This window comes from Triticum aestivum, chromosome 4A (assembly GCF_018294505.1).
Source record: "Triticum aestivum cultivar Chinese Spring chromosome 4A, IWGSC CS RefSeq v2.1, whole genome shotgun sequence".
Lineage (NCBI taxonomy): Eukaryota > Viridiplantae > Streptophyta > Magnoliopsida > Poales > Poaceae > Triticum > Triticum aestivum.
The window spans coordinates 541517047-541523968 of NC_057803.1; positions in this window are offsets into that span (position 1 = coordinate 541517047).

The following is a 6922-nucleotide window of genomic DNA, read 5'->3' on the forward strand; positions in this document are numbered from 1 at the left end:
TTAATATTTCAAGCAAGTACCCGAGTTGAGAGATATGAAGTTTCCAACAAGTTCTATAGCTAAAAGACGGAGGAGAATCGCTCAACTAGTGAGTATGTGCTCAGATTGTCTGGATACTACAATCGCTTGAATCAAGTTGGAGTTAATCTTCCAGATAAGATAGTGATTGATAGAATTCTCTAGTCACCATCACCAAGTTAGTAGAACTTCGTGATGAACTATAGTATGCAAGCGATGACGAAAACGACTCCCGAGCTTTTCATGATGATGAAATTGACGAAGGTAGAAATCGAGAAAAACATCAAGTGTTGATCGTTGACAAGACCACTAGTTTCAAGAAAAGGGCAAAGGGAAGAAGGGGAACTTCAAGAAGAACGGCAAGAAAGTTGCTGCTCAAGTGAAGAAGCCCAAGCCTGGTCCTAAGCCTGAGACTAAGTGCTTCTACTGCAAAGGGACTGGTCACTGGAGGCAGAACTACCCCAAGTGATTGGCGGATAAGAAGGATGTCAAAGTGAACATAGGTATATTTGATATACAGATTATTGATGTGCACTTTACTAGTGTTTATAGCAACCCCTCAGTATTTGATACTAGTTCAGTTACTATGATTAGTAACTTGAATCGGGAGTTGCAGAATGAATAAATACTAGTTAAGGTGAGGTGACGATGTGTGTTGGAAGTAGTTCCAAGATTGATATGATCATCATCGCACACTCCCTATACTTTCGGGATTAGTGTTGTACCTAAATAAGTGTTATTTGGTGTTTGTGTTGAGCATGAATATGATTTGATCATGTTTATTGCAATACGGTTATTCATTTAAGTAAGAGAATAAATTGCTGTTCTGTTTACATGAATAAAACCTTATATGGTTGCACACCCAATGAAAATGGTTCGTTGGATCTCGATCGTAGTTATACACATATTCATAATATTGAAACAAAAAGATGCAAAGTTAATAATGATAGTGCAACTTATTTGTGGCACTGCCGTTTAGGTCATATTGGTGTAAAGCGCATGAAGAAACTCCATACTGATGGACTTTTGGAATCACTTGATTATGAATCACTTGATGCTTGCGAACCATGCCTCATGGGCAAGATGACTAAGACTCCGTTCTTCGGAACAATGGAGTGAGCAACTGACTTATTGGAAATAATACATACTGATGTATACGATCCGATGAGTGTTGGAGCTCGTGGCGGGTATCGTTATTTTCTGACCTTCACAGATGATTTGAGCAGATATGGGTATATCTACTTGATGAAACATAAGTCTGAAACATTTGAAAAGTTCATATAATTTCAAAGTGAAGTGGAAAATCATCGTAACAAGAAAAAAAAACTTTCTATGATCTGATCGTGGAGAAGAGTATTTGAGTTACGAGTTTGGTCTTTAGTTAAAAACAATGTGGAATAGTTTCACTACTCACGCCACCTGGAACACCACAACATAATGGTGTGTCCGAACGTCGTAACCGTACTTTATTGGATATAGTGCAATCTATGATGTTTCTTACCGATTTACCACTATCGTTTTTGGGGTTATGCATTAAAGACAGCTACATTCACGTTTAAAAGGGCACCATCTAAGTCCGTTGAGACGACACAATCTGAACTGTGGTTTGGCAAGAAACCAAAGTTGTCGTTTCTTAAAGTTTGGGACTGCGATGCTTATGTGAACAAGTTTCAACATGATAAGCTCGAACCCAAATCGGAGAAGTAAATCTTCATAGGATACTCAAAAGAAACTGTTGGGTACACCTTCTATCACAGATCCGAAGGCAAGTTATTCGTTGCTGAGAATGGATCCTTTCTAGAGAAGGAGTTTCTCTCGAAAGAAGTGATTGGGAGGAAAGTAGAAAACTTGATAAGGTAATTGTACCTTCTCCCTTATTGGAAAGTAGTTCATCACAGAAATCTGTTCTTGTGACTACTAGACCAATTAGTGAGGAAGCTAATGATGATGATCATGTAACTTCAGATCAAGTTACTATCAAATCTCGTAGGTAAACCAGAGTGAGATCCACACCAGAGTGGTACGGTAATCCTGTTCTGGAAGTCATGTTACTAGACCATGACGAACTTGCGAACTATGAGGAAGCGATGATGAGCCCAGATTCCGCGAAATGGCTTGAAGCCATGAAATCTGAGATGGGATCCATGTATGAGAACAAAGTATGGACTTTGATTGACTTGCCCAATGATCGGCGAGCCATTGAGATTAAATGGATCTTCAATAGGAAGACGGACGCTGATAGTAGTGTTACTATCTACAAAGCTAGAATTGTCGCAAAAAAGGTTTTCGACAAGTTCAAGGTGTTGACTATGATGAGAGTTTCTCACTCATATCTATGCTTAAGTCTGTCCGAATCATGTTAGCGATTGCCGCATTTTATGAAATCTGGCAAATGGATAAATAAAACTGCATTCCTTAATGGATTTATTGAAGAAGAGTTGTATATGATACAACCAGAAGGTTTTGTCAATCCTAAAGGTGCTAACAAAATGTGCAAGCTCCAGCGATCCATCTATGGACTGGTGCAAGCATCTCGGGGTTGGAATATGCGCGTTGATGAGATGAACAAAGCATATAGTTTTATACAGACTTGCGGTGAAGCCTGTATTTACAAGAAAGTGAGTGGGCGCACTACAACATTTCTGATAAGTATATGTGAATAACATATTGTTGATCAAAAATAATGTAGAATTATTCTGCAAAGCATAAAGGAGTGTTTTGAAAGAAGTTTTTCAAAGAAAACCTCGGTGAAGCTGCTTACATATTGAGCATCAAGATCTATAGAGATAGATCAAGACGCTTGATAAGTTTTTTCAATGAGTACATACGTTAACAAGATTTTGAAGTAGTTCAAAATGGAACAGTCAAAGAAAGAGTTCTTTCCTGTGTTACAAGGTGTGAAATTGAGTAAGACTCAAAACCCGACCACGACAGAAGATAGAAAGAGAATGAAAGTCATTGCCTATGCCTCAGCCATAGGTTCTATAAAGAATGCCATGCTGTGTACCAGATCTATTGTATACCCTACACTGATGTTGGCAAGGGAGTACAATAGTGATCTAGGAGTAGATCACTCGACATCGGTCAAAATTATCCTTAGTAGAATAAGGAAATATTTCTCAATTATGGAGGTGACAAAAGGTTCATCGTAAAAAGTTACGTCGATTCAAGTTTTGACACAGATCTGGATGACTCTAAGTCTCGATCTAGATACATATTGAAAGTGGGAGCAATTAGCTAGAGTAGCTCCATGCAGAGCATTGTAGACATAGAATTCACAAAATACTTACGGATCTGTATGTGATAGACCCGTTGACTAAAATTATCTCACAAGCAAAACATGATCACACCTTAGTACTCTTTGGGTGTTAATCACATAAACAATGTGAACTAGATTACTGACTCTAGTAAACCCTTTGGGTATAGGTCACTTGACGATGTGAACTATGGGTGTTAATCACATGGTAATGTGAACTATTAGTGTTGAATCACATGGCGATGTGAACTAGATTATTGACTCTAGTGCAAGTGGGAGACTGAAGGAAATATGCCCTAGAGGCAATAATAAAGTTATTATTTATTTCCTTATATCATGATAAATGTTTATTATTCATGCTAGAATTCTATTAACCGGAAACATAATACATGTGTGAATACATAGACAAACAGAGTGTCACTAGTATGCCTCTACTTGACTAGCTCGTTAATCAAAGATGGTTATGTTTCCTAACCATAGACAAAGAGTTGTTATTTGATTAACGGGATCACATCATTAGAAGAATGATGTGATTGACTTGACACATTCCGTTAGCTTAGCACTCGATCGTTTAGTATGTTGCTATTGCTTTCTTCATGACTTATACATGTTCCTATGACTATGAGATTATGCAACTCCCGTTTGCCGGAGGAACACTTTGTGTGCTACCAAACGTCACAACGTAACTGGGTGATTATAAAGGAGCTCTACAGGTGTCTCAAAAGGTACATGCTGGGTTGGCGTATTTCGAGATTAGGATTTGTCACTCCGATTGTCGGAGAGGTATCTCTAGGCCCTCTCGCTAATGCACATCACATAAGCCTTGCAAGCATTGCAACTAATGAGTTAGTTGCGAGATGATGTATTACGGAACGAGTAAGGAGACTTGCCGGTAACGAGATTGAACTAGGTATTGAGATACCGACGATCGAATCTCGGGCAAGTAACATACCGATGACAAAGGGAACAACGTATGTTGTTATGCAGTATGACCGATAAAGATCTTCGTAGAATATGTGGGAGCCAATATGAGCATCTAGGTTCCGCTATTGGTTATTGACCGGAGACATGTCTCGGTCATGTCTACATTGTTCTCGAACCCGTAGGGTCCGCACGCTTAAGGTTTCGATGATAGTTATATTATGAGTTTATGAGTTTTGATGTACCGAAGTTAGTTTGAAATCCCGGATGTGATCACGGACATAACGAGGAGTCTCGAAATGGTCGAGACATAAAGATTGATATATTGGACAGCTATATTCGGACACCGGAAGTGTTCCGGGTGATTTCGGAGAAAACCGGAGTACCGGAGGGTTACCGGAACCCCCCCCCCCCCCGGGAGAAGTAATGGGCCATATGGGCCTTAGTGGAGAGAGAGAAGGGCGGCCAGGGTGGGCTGCGCGCCTCCTTCCCCCTGGTCCGAATTGGACTAGGAGAGGGGAGGCGGCGCCCTCCTTTCCTTCTCCCTCCCCACTTCCTTCCCCCTCCTAGTAGGAGTCCTACTCCTACTAGGAGGAGGACTCCTCCTTGGCGTGCCTATTGGGCCGGCCGGCCTCCTCCCCTTGCTCCTTTATATACGGGGGCAGGGGGCACCCCAAGACACACAAGTTGATCCACGTGATCGTTTTCTTAGCCATGTGCGGTGCCCCCTTCCACCATAATCCTCGATAATATTGTAGCGGTGCTTAGGCGAAGCCCTGCGACGGTAGAACATCAAGATCGTCACCACGCCGTCGTGCTGATGGAACTCTTCCCCGACACTTTGCTGGATCGGAGTCCGGGGATCGTCATCGAGCTGAACGTGTGCTAAAACTCGGAGGTGCCGTAGTTTCGGTGCTTGATCGGTTGGGCCGTGAAGACGTACGACTACATCAACCGCGTTGTGCTAACGCTTCCGCTGTTGGTCTACAAGGATACGTAGACCACACTCTCCCCTCTCGTTGCTATGCATCACCATGATCTTGCGTGTGCGTAGGAATTTTTTTGAAATTACTACGTTCCCCATCAGTGGTATCAGAGCCAGGTTTTATGTGTTGATGTTATATGCACGAGTAGAACACAAGTGAGTTGTGGGCGATATAAGTCATACTGCTTACCAGCATGTCATACTTTGGTTCGGCGGTATTGTTGGACGAAACGGCCCGGACCGGCATTACGCGTACGCTTACGCAAGACCGGTTCTCCCGACGTGCTTTGCACAAAGGTGGCTAGCAAGTGACAGTTTCTCCAACTTTAGTTGAACCGAGTGTGGCTACGCCCGGTCCTTGCGAAGGTTAAAACAACACTAACTTGACAAACTATCGTTGTGGTTTTGATGCGTAGGTAAGAACGGTTCTTGCTAAGCCCGTAGCAGCCACGTAAAACTTGCAACAACAAAGTAGAGGACGTCTAACTTGTTTTTGCAGGGCATGTTGTGATGTGATATGGTCAAGACGTGATGAGATATAAGTTGTTGTATGAGATAATCATGTTTTGTTGAAGTTATCGGCAACTGGCAAAATCCTTATGGTTGTCTCTCTATTGCATAAGATGCAAGCACCCAATAATTGCTTTACTTTATCGCTATGCGATAGCAATAGTTGCAAGAGCAATTGTTGGCGAGACGACCACGTGACAACACATTGATATAGATCAAGATGATGGAGATCATGGTGTCATGCCGGTGACGATAGAGATCATGACAGTACTTTGGAGATGGAGATCAAAGGCGCAAGATGATGATGGCCATATCATGTCACATATTTTGATTGCATATGATGTTTATCTTTTATACATCTTATTTTGCTTAGTTTGACAGTAGCATTTTAAGGTGATCTCTCACTAATTATCAAGAAGTGTTCTCCCTGAGTATGCACCGTTGCGAAAGTTTTTCGTGCTGAGACACCACGTGATGATCGGGTGTGATAGGCTCTACGTTCAAATACAATGGGTGCAAAATAGTTGCACACGCGGAATACTCAGGTTATACTTGACGAGCCAAGCATATACAGATATGGCCTCGGAACACGGAGACCGAAAGGTCGAGCGTGAATCATATAGTAGATATGATCAACATAGTGATGTTCACCAATGAAACTACTCCATCTCACGTGATGATCGGACATGGTTTAGTTGATTTGGATCACGTGATCACTTAGAGGATTAGATGGATGTCTATCTAAGTGGGAGTTCTTAAGTAATATGATTAATTGAACTTTAATTTATCATGAACTTAGTCCTGGTAGTATTAGCATATCTATGTTGTAGATCAATAGCTCGCGTTGTTGCTTCCCTGTGTTTATTTTGATATGTTCCTAGAGAAAATTGTGTTGAAAGATGTTAGTAGCAATGATGCGGATTGGATCCGTGATCTGAGGTTTATCCTCATTGCTGCACAGAAGAATTATGTCGTTGATGCAACGCTAGGTGACAGACCTATTGCAGGAGCAGATGCAAACATTATGAACATATCAAAATATTGCCAAATGAGAAGCTACAAGCATGTTGCAAGGTAGCGGGCATGGCGGTGCCCCTCTCATGAGTCGGAGGGGGAGATTTGTTGGGATATCCTCCTCATGTGAGTTGTGAGGAGATTACTATTTAAGGCCTTTTAGGAAGCCCAAAGAGGTGCATAAGCCCACTACCCGTTAGGGTTATGACCTAGGGTAA